This window comes from Haliaeetus leucocephalus, unplaced genomic scaffold (assembly GCF_000737465.1).
Source record: "Haliaeetus leucocephalus isolate CR32 unplaced genomic scaffold, Haliaeetus_leucocephalus-4.0 Scaffold616, whole genome shotgun sequence".
Classification (NCBI taxonomy): domain Eukaryota; kingdom Metazoa; phylum Chordata; class Aves; order Accipitriformes; family Accipitridae; genus Haliaeetus; species Haliaeetus leucocephalus.
In genome coordinates, this window is record NW_010973052.1 from 1,159,047 (window position 1) to 1,176,429 (window position 17,383).

Here is a 17,383-nt window from a genome sequence, read left to right on the forward strand (position 1 = left end):
AGTTAAAGGTGAGAAAAGGAAAAAGACTCTTCCATCATTTCCTTTTCTTAAAAGAAAATATCTGGGCTTCTGAATCAATCTCCTAGTGAGTCTAGCCAATCCTACAAATTAAGATTATGTGATTGTTGAAGTTCACTCCTAGAAATGGTCCCCTTGAACTCAGTGGGTATTCTCAACTAATTTAAATATGTGCATAGATTTTTGTATACATTGGAATATGATTTTTAACATAGATCTTATGCATAAATTGTTTACACAAAAAATAATAGCAAACTAAGAGATACTCTCAGAAAAGACAAAGAAGAAAAAATACTGGATGCTTTTCAGTTATGTGTGGGAAAGAATAGGAAAATGGTACCAGATTATTGCAGTGTTATCACTTTAATAATGATTGAAGAAATCTCATTTAAAGGACTGACGTTTAAGGATATGGTACCTAAGCACCTGAGGAGAATTGCATCCATGCTATCAATGTAATTTAATATAAACTATTTTGTTTAATTAATTGTAACCCATTTTACATGTTTCACACTCTAAGAAGATGAAATGGGATTTTTATCAGTGTAATTGCAAATTATTGACAAGAACAACTACAGTGGTAGCATACATTCGTTTTATCCAAGTCAATTACTACTGAATATTACATGCTTCCCAAGTTAACAATACCAGCATGGATTGTAGGTTAAAATTAACTGTGATTAAGCTCATTCAAAGTAAAAATGTCATATTAGAATATTTACACTTACTGATTAAGATAAAGTCATATCATAAATGTTTATGGTCCACCAAATATGAATCAAATGTAAGCAAACCTAAAATGAATAGTAGTGTGGCTAAGTAATGGTGCGTAGTCATTGAGGAGATTCATGTGGGATTATACTTTATGGTAACAGTATAACGTTAATGCTGAAAAAGCCTTTTTTTAAACTGGTTTTTATGCAAATGATTTTGAATGTAATAGAACAACATTTTAAATTGTTATCCCTATTATTTGGGATTTTTTTTTTGCTTGGAATATAAATGAGTTCTTTCCTTCTAACACATCACCAAAAAAGCAATATTTGTGTGTGCTAAATTTTATTCTCAGTGTGGGGTTCAGATGCCTGATAGCAACATCTGAGCCAGTCATCCTAATCTTCTTTTAAAGACAAAACAAAGAAATAGACACTTCAAAGGCCTCATTCATTCGACCTAATTTAGATGTCAGATTGACATGAATGAATTGCATTTTAGTAGTGCAATAGATTGTGTAGGGAATCTAAACAACTAGATCAGTTGCAGCTGCCTATAGTGTAGATATCTGACATTAAAGGAGAACGAATAAAGTGCATTTAGAGGCACTTTACTATTTCCTTGATCTTCACATTGTTTTCTCAATATCAGTATTTTGTATACGATGCCCTGATAAAACTGAGTAGAAGATGGCAAAGAATTCCTCTGATATTTGTAAGAAAAGTAAAAAAAAGCAAGTAAAAAATCCCTTAGCTGTGTTGGCCCTTCATTAGTAAAAGGTGAAGCAACAGTTTTTTACTCCTATTGATGCAGCAGTGAACTATTTTTTTAAAAAGGTACACAGGAGATTAGGATATGAGTGTAATACTTTTCCAAACAATTTCCAAACAAAGGCAAATTCAGCCTTTAACCTCACAGACTTCCTTATTGTGGCACTAACTGTATTGGAAGACACTGTTCCTGAAGGACAAAGATGATTGATAGCTTTAAATTTAAAAGAACTTGGATATACACATTTAATTTTACACCTAATGTGTTTCATATTGTTCTGCAGTATAGAAAATCTAAAAATTACATGTATTAAAGGCTTTTACATTGACTTTTAAAAGAACTTTACAGTATGGTGAACTCCATCTTTTGCCTACCTGTTTGGTGATTAAAGTACGTATGCAGGAAAACCTCCAGCGCAGTCTGCTGAGCCTGAGTGACAGCCTAATCTTCTGCACTTTGGGAAGACACTTATTGGAGAAAAGAGGGCAGCAGAAGTGCCACCACCATAATGCTGCATTAAATGTCCAGCTTCAGATAACTAGCAGACTGAATCCAGCATACATAAAAGCAGCTAGCATTTCATGTTTATTGCTTGCAATTTCAGTGGAAGCAAAAGGCTTTCAAAATAACAAGGAAGAAATGGAAGTGCCTTTGTTATGCATCTACTTTATTGCATTGACTTTATAAAGAGTGTTGGAAACTATTTCCCTCTCTAGAAACACCTGCAATGTCAGAGAAACAATGCCTTTGGGTAGGTATTGATTTTAAGTAGACAAAACAAAAGACGATTGTTATCATGTAAGCATGCTCCTCAGCCTCAGAAATGCAGCTTGAGTATTTCTGCCTGTTAAATACTTCCTTTTAAATGCCACCAATATTTAAACACTTCCAAGTTATTTGAGTGCTTCTCAGTTCTCTTAAGTCAGAGTTGAAAAGGGACTTAATAGATATATATGTACAAAGGCTAGAAAACCTTCCTAATTAAAAGTGGAAGGAGGATCGATATTTTTTTGCTCATAACACTAATTTCTAATGTACAAATAGTGAGAATGATGGAAGAAACAAGCAAGTCCTAAACTCTCAAAATAGTTTTTCATAGTCATGCTCTATTGAATTGCAATTCTATCAGTAATTTTTTGGACATACCCTAGAAAATTTAAATACACTCATATATTTTAGTGTCTAAAATCAAACTACACAAATAGCAGCTGTTGATATACATACTTATCATAAATAACTAATGTGAAATCTACTGCGTGTGAAAGGATCTCTTCTGTGTTTCATCACTTCATTTAATCCAACTATTTTATTTAATATGTGAGGTCGCACTGCAGTATTGTTTATGTTCCCGACATCTTGTTACACAGTATTAAATCTCTACTCCTTTGCATATATTCTTATTGCTGGTCTGTTAGAAAGAAATAGTTTTTCTCCCCTGTCTGCACTTGTCGTCCTTCAAAATAATAGGTGAATGGGACTATGATATAATCAGTATGATAAAGAAAATCCAAACTGTTGAACAAATACACATTCGGCAAGTAAAACAGTGATTTCTGACCAACAGTCCTGGAATCCTCAGTCGGTCATGAAGAGATGTTACAGAAATATGTAGGTGGGGAATAGAAGCCTATCGCTTTTACAAGGATTTGAATTAAACACTTGAGGCTGAAGATGCAAGGTGGTCTATAACAACCTCTGAGAGATGGCACAAATTAATGTTCTGAAGTTTGGAAATAACTATTATAGAAAAAAACCCAAACACCTATAACTGCAGATTCAAGAGGCCAAAGGCAAAGGAAGTAAATACAATGTAAAATAATGTGACAATGGAAAATAATGTAATACAGTGACCTCTCATCAGAGAACAGGAAGTTTAGTTCCAAAAAGTTTAGTTTGAAAATGATTAATCTTAATACAACACAAATAAAGTCCATCAGCAGAGCAAACACAACACAGCAAAACATATTCACTGAAAATAAAACTACACCCATTTATGCCAAAAAATTAATTTTTTGTTCATTAGTTTGACATTACTTTTTTTTATCTCAGCCTTGATTTAGGTCCATTGTTTTCTAGTTAACTTAATGGTTGTGTTCTTGGTCACTGGGATCACTGGGAAAATAAATGAAATTGTTAACAGTTTTCCTAAGTGTCATTTTGTCTTTTTATATTACTGCAGTGAAATTCTCCAGAAAGCTTGTGAACATTTCCTGAAGCATTTTGTAGGCAAAGACAATGACTGGTCAGTCTTGTTAGATCTTATAGACACTGCCTTTCAGTAGAGCTGGCATAGATGCTTATGGCACAGTGCCTGTAGAGAAGGCACGTCCAATACATCAGCTATGAAGGGAATGCAAATTCTGTTTGCTTCCAGCAGACTTCTGAATAGCTGTTTGGTAAAATAGGTGTTGTCCTGCCTTTTTTCTTATATAATGTGAAATGTAATCTCCAGAATCATTAAGTTTATGTAATCTTTGGGGAAAAAGGAAAAAAAAAAGTGTTTAAATGTTTAAATAGATTTTGGTTAAAAGCAAGTGTCTATTGCTCAGCTAGCCCCATCCTAAGCATCCACCTTAATGTATCTCAGGTATGAAAAGTCTCAGTGAAGGTTCACAGATGTTACCGTGTCCTTGTTTTTTATCTTTATGTGTAAATAACAAAAAGCAAAAAAGTTATGTGTTAGAGGATATACATATGTACGTATCTGAGCATATATTCCAAGATTGTTTTGTACTGAGAGTCTACACTTGTGAATTATATCAATGACGAGAAAATGCATAGAGTTTTTGCAAGCATTCTGAGAAGAGCTCTAGTACACTTGCAGTGCGTTAAGTGGTCAGCACACATCTTTACTATGGAATGATGGCTTGTCATTCAGAAAGCACACACAGAGCCAAAGAACCTTGCAGGATTCCAAAACTAGGTTCTTTCCCATTTGCTTATGCAATATGAATATTTTCATGTGTCATCTGATTCCAGCAAGCTTTCACAAGAGTCTTAAAAATCTAAATTTTCTACACATGAATTCTAGCCCATACATGGCCTCAAATTGCTTAGCTAGACATGGAAGGTCAAGCTTAGTATGTCTTCATATCTGAGAGAAAGGTTTCAAGCATGGCTCACAACAGCAAAAACTGGCAGAACAATGTAGGACATTCCTCTTTTCTCTGGAAGGAATGAACAGGACATGCTCTGTAGGTGCAACTCACAATCGTATGTTTTGGATACAAATGCAAATTTGAAATGCAGTTTAACTACAGTGAACTAAAATAATTTCCATTTTTCTTCATATTCTATCTTACAGCAAAGAAATTTGCCTACACTTTCTGTATAATGTGTGATTTTTCCCCAAGGTATGCCTATTCTTACTGGTTGAATCACAGAAACAGTATCAGATGGGGGACATTTGCAATTCCTTTGCAATTCTTAACATAAGTAACTTCTGAAAGAACAAATACAATAGACAAATACTATTTATTAGGTTCCCCTGTATGTTCTGTTATACCCCAAACCTTGTCTGAGGCATTAATCTGTTCTTTCATAAGTGAAGGATGGCATGTACAGGAGGAGATAGATCTGAATCTTATGATCCAGATGATATGTAGCAATGATGGTCAGGTGCTAAGCAGGAGAGAACATGCTCTCCCTAGATGACAGACATCAAGGTTTAGAAGGGGAAAATCAGGAGGAATCTGACTGCTTTTCATTTCAGCCTGGGTGTCCTTCAATATCTCCACCAGTAAGCAGAGAGTTTGCGTCAAATCCATTAATGGAGTGGTGGAGCTGCTTTCATCTTTTGTCCCCCTACAAAGAATTGTGGCTGATGGAGTCAGAGCTTTCATTGCAATTTGACCTTCAAATGCCACAGTGCCACAAAACCAGATGACACAAGTCCCAGTTTGTAACTGTTTCTTTCCTTTTGCATCATAGAAGCTTATAAATCTGTCTTTCATTTTTTCAGGGCACATGTAAAAACACTATTTTAAAACTAAAGCTGATATTTCTTGAGGATACTTTATGCCTTCTGCCCATTAACTATACATCCAGCCAAATTCTGTGAACCTGAAAAGACAGCTTGTCATTTAGATACTCTGTCATATCAACAGCCTCACAGTACTGGGGGGGGAAATTCCTTACTGTTCTCATGTTTTATTTTGACTTTTTCCCCTAAACAAGGATCAGTTGCTAAAATTCCTAAACTAACAGTAAACCCCCCTTAGTAATAAATTCAAAAATCTAAAGCTAGATGTTTAATATTCTGTTTTATGTTCTTCGTACTGTGAAGGACTCAAGACATCCTTAAATGAATTTTCTATATTTAAATCAATACAAAGAGGTGGGGTTTTTTCTTCCAGTTTCTCTTTGTTATCCAAATTGGTGTCCAAGGGCTTTCGTTCAGTCCTGTCTCTCAGAACATGGAAATACATACCTTTGCTCGCCTTCTGAATAAACTGAAAATACTGCTCTTCACAGCCCTACCCTGCGGTAAATTTCACTTAAGTGCAACAATTATAGACATGTGGTGCTTATTGCAATACCAAAGTCAAAGTTATTTAACAGATGGAGGGACATATAGAAGCTGGAAGTCAGAGAGCTCATAGGATCAGAGGATAGATAATTCAGCGTGGAGGGGACCTCAGGAGGTTGCTGGTCCAATCACCTGTTTAAGCAAGGTCATCCAGAGGGTTAGACCAAGTTGCTTGGAGCTTCATCTAGTTGGGTCTCGAAAACCTCCAAGGATGGACACTGCACAACCTCTCTGGGGAACGTGTGCTACTGCCTAGCTGCCCTCATGGGGAAAATGTTTTTCCTTGTAAGTCTCACTCCAGTTTGTGCCTGTTTTCTCTTTTCCTCCTGGCAATCACCACTTTGAAAATCCAGATCCATCTCCATGTTAACGTCCCTATAGGCAAGGGGGCAATTCTGTTAGGTCCCATGAAGCTGTCTCTGCTCCAGGATGAACCAACCCAGCTCCCCCAGTCTCTTCTCAAGTGCTCCAGCCCTCACCACTTTGGTGAATCCCCCCTGAACTCCCTCTGGTTTATCAATGTTTTTTCTCTACTGGTGAGCCTGAAACTGGACACAGTATCCACTTGTCATCCCAAGGAATAAATGGATCTCATCAGCAGGGACTGTTTTCTGCTAAGTGTCTGAGTCCTTCATTTTGATCCCTTAAACTTGACCCTATTATCACTGTAATTACTTAAAGAACTTTTAAAATAATTTGAAATTATTATTATAATAATTGAAATAGAAGCACTTCCTTGCCTCAATATTTATAAAGAGGCTGCAATTTAGGTACTGTGACAAAGTCAGTCAGAATCTCTTAGTGCTAAAAGCATGATCCTCTACAACTTGAGCAAATGGGCACCCTTTAATGTTGACAAATATAAGGATCTCAGAGGACAGCTGTGACATTCAACACACTCTGGTGACAAGTTTCATTTCTATCAGACAAATTATCTAAATATAGTCACTGCGTGGTCCCTGTTAGAGGCAGGAAGACACTATTTATCTTTGTAAGTTTAGATTTTTCTCTCATTTACATCAGTGAGGATGTTATCAATATTATCCCCTCAGAAATCATGCTTTGAGTAGTCCATTTATTTTGTTGTCATGTTTTTCTCTAAATCCTTTCTGAGCATTCAACTCTTTCTCCTGAATTAGCACCAAGAAATTAAAAACCCCAGGTACAGTAATACCAGAATGACATAGGCCCTCCATATGAACTGTTTTTCTAAAAAGATTCTGACAGTTCAATAAGTAATTACATTAAGTCTTTTATGTACCAGATCTTTGTTAGCTGATTCTCTCATATACTTTGTGTCACTGAAATAAATGGAGTTATGCAAATATAACCCCACATGCAGATCAGTTTCCTTGTGCCTTTGTTATCTAAATAGGCAAAGCCCAGAGGCACAGAAGGTTAACTTGGGATATAAATATTTTCCAACAGCCTATTGTTGTGTAAAGCACAGTGTATAAGATAGACAAAAATGTATTTAATGAAAAGTGCTGGTGATAAAGAAAATAAACTACAATTATTAATCTGTTGAAACTGTATATGAAAGGGGTCAAATTAATCTCTTATATCATTCCATTAACTTCACAGAATATCACAAAGGGTAAATTTAACAATTGTATATTCAGCTGAGAACTGAATTATATCTTTTTTATCACTTTGTGACTCTACTTTTGTGTTGGAATCAATATTACTGAAGAGCAGCAAGAGAGTATAAAACACCTATTTGTGAATAATGCACATATATGCAATGCTTATAATGGGAAAAATATTTTCAGAGAATAATAATTCACAAAAAAATACCTTCTGGGTTTCAAAGTCCTGTGAAGGGACTTAGCTTATCACCAGTAGCTGAAGTCTGTCCAGAGTCAGCTGCTGTTCTTAAACCCACATAAAGTGAACCTTGCTTTTTACAGTATGCAATGTACAGAAACAAGTAGGCCTACAATACATACAGGTTTTGTGCAGGGGGCTTAAAAAGGTTTTTACAGGCATCCTGGCTGGAGAGCAGTTCTGCATTTTCCATTGTGTAGAAGTACACTGACAGGAAGATCATAAGTCATTCTGTGAAATAACTTGTTTTTGTATTCAATCACTCTCCCACTAAAAACAGTGCTTAAAATATGTGGGTATGTAAAGGTATGCAATCAGCATTAGCACTACAGAGGAAAACAGCTCAGGAGCTGCTGCTCTGCCCAGTATGCGCCTGTGAGTCACAGCAGCTCCAGGTTTTGACCACTCTTGGAAGCTGGAAATGCAGAATAGCTTTGCTTTGTACAGAAACATAACTCTAGTTTCTCTCTGCACATGGCAACACCTTCCATACCTGCACACTCACAAAAATAACCCACCAACAACCAGAATCTTCCATCCACCTTGGAAAGAGGAATTATACCCACATTTTTCCCTGGCTTTGACCACTGTATGTGTGTGTGCAATTATCAGAGGGAGCTCAAGTCATTTCCATCTTTTATTGTTTCATCCTCATAGAAGAGAAAAATGACAGCTTATGCTGCAGCCAGATCTTTTGCATTGTTTTTCTGTTTGAAGTGCAGTAGGTATGGACAGCCAAATGTGAGTCGCACGTATCCAGCCTACCATTCATAGCAAATTATTTTGAATTCAGACTTGGAACTGGAGTCTGGCTTTGGCTGAGAAACTTTTCCTTTCTCCTCCATAAAACTGTCATAAAATAATTTAGGTTGGAAGGGACCTGTGGAGATCATTTACAACCTTCTGCTAAAGGCAGGACCAGCTTTGATCAGGCTGCCCTCTCTGATCAAGTTCTGAGTCTCTCCAAGAAACATCTCTGCCAGAAGAGCAGAGTTAGCAAACTGCCTCTTGAGGCCAGACAATTTAGGACTAAAATATAGGGAAAATAAAAATATATTACTAATAATTTTGGTTACATTAATGGCCACTTACTTCACGTCTAAAAGTCTGACTTTGTTTTGTATGGTTAGACATGGCAAGGTTAGTACAATGGTTGTCATAGAGAATAAATCAGGTACTTCATATGTAGTTGACCAGAGAAGAGAAAATGTGCAAAAGTAAATTTCAGAGATCCCATGAGTAAAAAGATGGTATGTCAAAGCCAAGCAGCTAATCAGACTACATACCCTAAGGTATACCAATAAATCTAGTTGTCATGAGTGCTCCTAATGAAGGACCATTTGTGAAAGTTTTACCTTTACTGTCTTCAGCTAGTACTCAGCAAGTGAGTAACTGCCATGTTGCTCCCAACAGAAAATGCAAGAGAGTCAAAAATATAGAATGCAATTTTTAAACATCTCTAGGTACATAAAGAAGTGATAAATACAGAAATGACCATTGCAATCATCTACTGTAGCTCCTGTGTAGCATGAACTATAGAATTTCTCTAAATTAATTGGTGTTTAAAATAGACATGTCTCCCAAAAAAAAAAAAAAAAAAAAAAAATTGCACTACTTTCCTAGACAAGTTCTTCCTGTTGTTATTTTTTCTCCCTGTGAAGCTGTGGTTTATTCCCAATTAAAAAAAATTACCTTTAAGTTTCAAGTGCTGAATTTTGTTACTGCTTTACCTGCTAGGTTGTGTTTTTATTGTCTATGTATCAGTGCATCAGTAACTTTCCTTTGTAAAGCTAAACAAATCAGATTTCATCAGAACAAATTCTGGTTTTCTATTCAGTCCTCCAAATCCTCTCCCATTCATCAACATACTTTTGAACTTGCAGGCCCCAGAAGTGGCTAGGTGGAGAAGAAGATCAGGAATCTTCATACTGTCAGTATGGAAAGTATAACCTTGATTTTTGATTAAAAGCTCCAATAAAATGGAAGCTGGAATAACTCAAAATAGTCATTCCCTTAAATGAGAAGTGCCATGGCCAAGGAGAGGCACACTGCCACCAGGGCTGACCCACAGGGTAATGTGAGCCATGAAGGAGCAACACGGGAAACATTGTACCACATCCTGAAGCTAATGAGTGCCAATACAAGACCCCTCTCATCCTATTAGTCAAAGGAGCTCAAAAATCCTGACCCTGCTAAGTCTCAGATGGGAAATCCTACAGCTAGAGAAAAGAAAATAAACTGCTGCTGAAAACTTACAATACATTTTTTCTTGCGAACAGTTTTTTGTTGTTTTGTTGTTTTTATTTTTAAACCGAACATGCTCTATGTGAGCAATTGAACTCCATGGGAAAATGTGCGCTCTGGTAACAAGGTATTTGTCAACTTCATGCAAGGTAGCAGAAGCTATGTGTCAGTCCAGTTCCTTGGTAATCTCTACAGTTTTCCAGCAGACTTAAGAAAAGCAGTTGTGATGACAGGCACAGAGTAAGCAGACTGATGTTTAGCAGGAATAGTTGGATTTTTCTTAACATTCCTCCCAGAGAAATAGAAAGAAGGCCTTGCATCCACTAACTCTTGGGACATTTCTAATATTACTGTCATTAAGATCTTCATAAGAATTGCAGCTTTTTAAGTCATCTAGCTGAACCTGGCAGGAGACAGTCTACTAAATTCAACATTCTACATTTGTTCTGAAGTCTAGATTCTAAAAGAATCAAGGATTTATTTTCTGATAGCAAAGAAGTTTGTGATCAATTTTATGTATGAGGAACCAGTCCCTTGAAAATTCAGAGTAACCTCAAGATGCAATAGCTAATAATGTCTTACAAGTTTCTCTTGTGAATTTCTTGAGGAGGACAAATCATTTAAGATTTAAATCTTAAGATTCAAAGCAAATTTGAAGGGTAACGTAGGCAGTTACTATTACAAGACTTTGTACATTCTGTGGTTCAAATCTCCCTCACGTTACGTGTTCTTCTACCAAAAGATCTTGATTGTGCTTCTCAGCCTTGGAATCTGCCCCTATTATCTGGCTCAGCTGCTGCTTTATAAAACCTCGGGCAATTGTGGTCCAATGGACAGAGCAGGGACAGTCAATAGCATAAAGAGATGGCAAATAAACCAGTCCTATACAGACTGGCACTAAGTACAAAAGTCTGGGAACAAGTTTAAAATCTATACCTATATGCAGAGGTGTATATATATATATATATATGTATGTGTGTGTCTATTCATAGTTATCAGCTAGATAAATATAAAGCATATGATTGTATTTTAAATACACATGTATGCATATATACAGCTCTTGTGACATTTATGTAGCTGATTAGCAACAATCTCAACAGGGAGACTGTTCACACTAATCTGAGCTCACGCTTTGAGATCCAGACCCACGTGCATACAGTATGATGTAGAAAAAAAATGCAGTAAACTGTTGATTTTAAGCTATCTAATAACTTATAGCAGAGCTGAAAAAGTTACACCATTGTACAAACATCTGTTACAGGTAGGCTAAAAAATCTGAGTTCAGACTCTGAGGAGCTGCAGGGAAGAGAATAAAATGATACATGTGCTATAGTTACTACAGAGAGATGAATTATCAGGTACTTCTGTTCTTTTAAGGAAGAATTTGTGAGATATAGAGCTCAAGATTGGGGAAAAGAAATCCACTGGTATAAACCCAGGAAACATTAAGTTGTGCAAATTCAAGCAAATAGAATGAGGGTTCACACTCCTTATGATTAGCAGAGCTTGCTTTCTCATGATAGTTATGACAATAAGGCATAGCAGTTCAGGATGAAAGGAAAATTAGTGCAAAATGCATTAATAGACTTCCTAGTGTTACTTTAATGCTCCAAATACTGCTATATTTATTTAATACTTGGGAAAAGCGCAGTATGAACTGATACTGCTTGAAAGAATGAACAGCTGAGAAGTATATAAGAATAGTGCTTTTGTTGTTCATTGGGGTTATTAGAAACATTTTTGCCTCAAGCTTCCTTTAATATTTTCTGGTGCTTCTGAATATGAATAGAAAGAGTGATAGAAGAGGTGGGAAAGAATCATAATGTGGTGAAGAAATGATGCAACTTTTTTCTCTCTAGTCATATTTGTAAGGGTATGTGAAATGAGAGTGTCTGCTTCTTTAAAGGTATCTGCTCAAGGACCTTTTTCAATGCAAAAGGGATAATAAGAAAAGGAGCAAGCCATAAACAAAACATACTGGGCAGTGAAAAAACCAGACCTGGTCAGTCACACTAATTGATGAGGGCAAGTGAGATTTTGAGAACATTTATTCCAGCAAGGTTATCTGATGGGGCCCTTGTCAACTAGGAAAGGAAAGGAAGAGGGGGAAACCAGAAACAACATCTACAGAGACACAGACCTGACCAAACAAATGTGGAGACAATGACAGGAAACAAACCTCACCAGTTACACCAACTGATGGGCTATCAAGAAACCACAGGCATCACTTCCAGGAAGATCAACCTGGACTTCGCAACTGATAAGATTGTAAACCATGGGGACCCAGACAGGGAGGGGTGCGGGAATAGATAGGGCTGTACAAACCCATGGGGAGCGTGCAGGGGAATGGGGAACAGGGAGGAACAAAGAGGAAGCAGACAGAGAAGGGTGTAAAAGGGGTTGGTCACACATAAACTGGGGCTGGTCAATACGCTCGTGTGGTTGAGCCCTGTGCCTGATCACTGCAGTCTCTCCTATCTTCATACAGCCTCTTATCAAACTATTTCTTAACTATCGCTGCATAATCTCACACTCTCTCTAATGCATATGTGTGCTGCAAGGACTAAGTACCAGCTACTGGTGAGACCTCTGTGTGTGTGAGCGAAAAGTGGTGCCAGCTACTGGAGTCAGTGGCGTCTTTAACCTCCAGCCACTGAGGCAGCAATGGTGTGTGTTCCCAAAACCAGCTACTGGGGGGACTGGGGTGTGTGGGGTGAGTGAGCGGCTCTGCGCTGACGGCTGGAGTTGGACCGTGGGTCACAGCCCATGTCCCTGGTGCCAGCTCCCAGGGGGCTAATTGTCTGTATCTTCCTCAAACCTGGTGTGCATGGGGTGTGCATGTGCACTCATTAGCAAAATTCAGGCTGGACTAGTTGGGTCCTGACTGGGGTATCAGGAGGGCAAGAGGTCTCTCCTGGTTTGCCCAGGGGGATGTGCGAATGGGCGTGTGTGAGTGCTGCATGTTTGCCAGCAAGCATCAAGCTGAACCAGATAGCTAGTACTGGACCCATGAAGTGGGAAAGGGGGCCTGGGATCTGGGCAGGGGTGGCGGGTGGACAGAAAGGCCAAGCTGGTTCTGAGGGGGACTGAAAATGTGAGTGTGCTTGTGAACCTGGAGAATGTCGTGTGTGTGCCTGCACTAGTGAACTTCTATCAGCTGAAAAGAAGGAGGAGACTTGCCTGTCTGTTTGTTTTATGTGAGTCCTGTGTGTAAGTGCTGTTGAAGGCAGCACTTTGTCTGTGGCAATCTGTGTGACCAGCTGTGTCTGTGTCCTGTGTGTGTCTGGGCACCAGGCTGGGCTCCAGCAGCCAGGAAGGAAGGTCCTGGGATGGAGTGGCCGGAGGAGGCAGCTGCATTCTTAACATCTCTTAACAGAATTCTCTCTATTCCTACTTTTGATACCAAAAATAGGAATAGGATTGCATTTTTGCATAAAACCACGCAAATATAGAAAGGAAGCCTACAGAGGGTGGAAGCAAGGACAGGTAGCCTTGAAGGAATACAGAGAAATTGTCCAAGCAGCTAGGGATCAGGTTAGGAAAGCTAAAGTCCTGATAGAACTAAATCTGGCCAGGGACATCAAGGGCAATAAGAAAAGCTTCTGTAGGTACAGCAGTGATAAAAGGAAGACTAGGGAAAATGTGGGCCCTCTCAGGAAGGAAATGGGAGAACTGCTTACCTGGGACATGGAAAAGGTTGAGGTAGTCAACAACTTTATTGCCTCAGTCTTCACTGGCAAGTGCTCCAGCCACACCACCCAAGTCACAGAAGGCAAAGGCAGGGACTGCCTGGGAGAATGAAGAACTGCCCACTGTAGGAGAAGATCAGGTTCAAGACCATCTAAGGAACATGAAATTGCACAAATCCATGGGACCTGATGAGATTCATCTGCAGGTCCTGAGGGAATTGGCAGATGAAGTGGCTAAGTCACTATCCATCATATCTGAGAATCTGTGGCAGTCTGGGAAGTTCCCAGAGACTGGAAAAGGGGAAACATAACTCCCATTTTTAAAAAGGGAAAAAAGGAAGACCTGGAGAACTACAAGCCAGTCAGTCTCACCTCTGTGCCCAGCAAGATCATGGAGCATATCTTCCTGGAAAATATGCTAGGGCACATGGAAAATAAGGAGGTGACTGGTGACAGCCAACATGGCTTCACTAAGGGCAAATCATGCCTGATAATCTTGGTGGCCTTTTATGATGGGGTTACAGCATTGGTGGATAAGGGAAGAGCAATGGATGTCAGGTACCTGGACTTGTGCAAAATGTTCTTCAGGGGTCACTGTTGGGACTTGCACTGTTTAACATCTTTGTTGGCGACATGGACAGTGGGATTGAATGCACCCTCTGCAAGTTTGCTGACAACACCAAGCTGTGTGGTGCGGTCGACATGCTGCAGGGAAGGGATGCCATCCAGAGGGACCTTGACAGGCTTGAGAGGTGGGCCCATGTGAACCTCATGATGTTCAACAAGTCCAAGTGCAAGGTCCACATGGGTCTGGGCAATCCCAAGCACAAACACAGGCTGGGTGATGAGTAGATTGAGAGCAACCCTGTGGAGAAGGACTTGAGGGTATTGGTGGATGAAGAACTGAGTATGAGTCAGCAATGTGCATCTGTGGCCCAGAAAGCCAGTCACATTCTGGGCTACATCAAAAGAAGTGTGGCTAGCAGATCGAGGGAGGGGATTCTACCCATCTACTCTGCTCTCCTGAGACCCCACCTGGAGTACTGTGTTCAGCTCTGGGGCCTCCAACATAAGAAGGCCATGGACCTGTTGGAGTGACTCCAGAGGAGAGTCATGAAGATGATCAGAGGGCTGGAGCACCTCTCCTGTGAAGACAGGCTGAGAGAGTTGTTCAGCCTGGAGAAGAGAAGGCTCTGGGGACACCTTATAACAGCCTTCCAGTCCCTAAAGGAGGCCTACAGGAAAGCTGGAGAGGGACTTTTTACAAGGGCATGTAGTGACAGGACAAGGGGTAATGGCTTGAAACTGAAAGAGGGTAGATTTAGACTAGATATTAGTAGTAAACTGTTTATTGTGAGAGCGGTGAGGCACTGGCACAGGTTGCCCAGAGAGGTTGTGGCTGCCCTCTCCCTGGCAGTGTTCAAGGCCAGGTTGGATGGGGCTTTGAGCAACCTGGTCTAGTGGAAGGTGTCCCTGCCCATGGCAGGGGGTTTGGAACTACATGATCTTTAATGTCCCTTCCAACCGAAACCATCCTTTGATTCTATGATTGCAATTCAACCACTGAAGCTTGTAAACCTTTTATTATAGCCCTTTTTCAAAATGCCTATGCTTAATGTAAGAAAGGTATTTCTGCTTCCAGCAATTTATGCTATCAGAGAGGTAGAAACTGTGAATATAATGTTACTCCCTGTAGGTACTTTACTTGTAGGCTATGTCTATAAAATATAGAAAAAGTACCATTTTTGTAATTACTTCAAACTTAATTTCAGGTATCATATCATGTAAATCTTTCCCAGCCTGAGTGTTTATTCACAAGCCGATGTGCACCTCAGATAATTTATGTGAAGTCAGTGAATGAGACCCTTCTAATGGCAAAACAACCCATGGAAACAAATTCCAGATTGCATGTCCCATAGATGTGATAACACAGATGACATTGAGATGTGAGATGCTCACCAATGATTTAGTTTGGGAACCAAGTCTCAGGATGTTACCTGTTGGCTTCTATCTTGAAAATCAGTGTCAATGGTTTCAGCTGTCTTCTTCGCACAGAGACAATAATTATTACCACTGAAGAGAATGAAATGCCCTTAATATATAAATTACCTGTGTTTAAATATCTGCGTATTTCTTTATTTTTACCAGAGTATTCCCAGGAATTTGTGTCACCAACTGACTCAAAAAAAAAAAAAAAAAAAAATCAAATTAAGAGAATGGGGATGTACAGGTAACCATAGTGAGAAGATATTTGGAAAAGCTTTTTCAAAAAGCCATGTTGCTGATGGAAAACAGTTTCTGTGATATCTGTTTCCCCCTTCTTAAGTTTCTACAGCAAATTTTTTTTTTCAGTTCAGGATCAAAGTCTGTTACTACTATTTCACCCTCACTGTTTTATGAGAATGTGCTTTCCAGCTACTTTGTGACATTGTTATAGCACTGGCCCTGTGTGCCAGTATGGTGGTGCTCATAATAAGCAGTGTATCAAAACCTCACATGAGTTTGGAGCTCACAAAACTGTTAATTCCCCAAAAGGTGATGCAATTTGTCAAACAAAATGACCACCTGATTGCACTAACTCCAGTATAAATATTTCATCTCAGTATTAAGGTAGATTTGAGAAAAAACAGAAGCAGAATCATCTGGAATCCAAAACATTTGCAAAATGAAGACTTATCTTCCAGCATATTGCAGCACTGACCTAGTTTGTGTGTATTTTCATAGCAACAACAGGCATATCATTAGTCTTTGCTTAAAAGATATCAATCATAATTGCAATCTGGAAACAGTATCTGCTAAAGTGGGTGAAAGCATTTTAAGACCATTAATAGTGAAAGCATGGAGCTGCATGACAGACATCATTTACAGATTTTTCAGCTGCTAAATCACAAACAGTATTTCTTGCTTTTAGAAAGTGTTTGGTTTGCGTTTTTTACATCAGTGACTGATTCACTTGCCTTGACTGTTTTTCATTAACTGAGATAAGAATAAACAATAGCATATATGGAATGTACTAGAAAACCCTTCATATTTCAGGATACTCAATAATATTAAAATAAAAAAAAAAAGAATAAAATTGGCAGGCCTGACTAACCTAAGTAGTCTGTTGAACACTGCCTTCATTACAATACACTGTCACAGAGTGCTAGGCTCTAAATTAATAAAGTCTGAAGACAAGAATTCTTTGTAACTGATCTGGAAAGCTTGGCTATTTTAAAATAGAAACCATTATGTATTTTACTGATCTCTAAACATTTTTGTAGGAAGTGAAAGGACTGCAAAGCAAGCTTATTGGATAGTGTTGCAAACAATTTATGGGGTGTACAAAACAACTGATATGAGGATTCATTATTATTTTCAAATAAAATGTCTGCTAAAAAGATGAGATGAAAAATTTTAGGCACTGGTATGTGTCTAAATGTATCACCTAGAAAAACACATGTACTCTCCAAAAAATAATCTTTCTAGTAGGGTTCTCTCCATCTTTCTCTGTATACCATGTAATTTCTTTGCACAAACACTATGTTACTTTAGAAGATAATACATGACTGCTTTAAAAATGAGTGATAGGAGGCCTACAGAAAAGATGAGG

General features: G+C 38.6%; 1 protein-coding gene across 1 annotated transcript in view; it reads right to left on the reverse strand.

Moving 5' to 3' along the window:
* The window catches only part of CNTN5 (contactin 5), a 248,719-nt gene that overhangs the window by 207,461 nt on the left and 23,875 nt on the right, over positions 1 to 17,383 (reverse strand). The gene's annotated exons all lie outside the window — the stretch shown is intronic.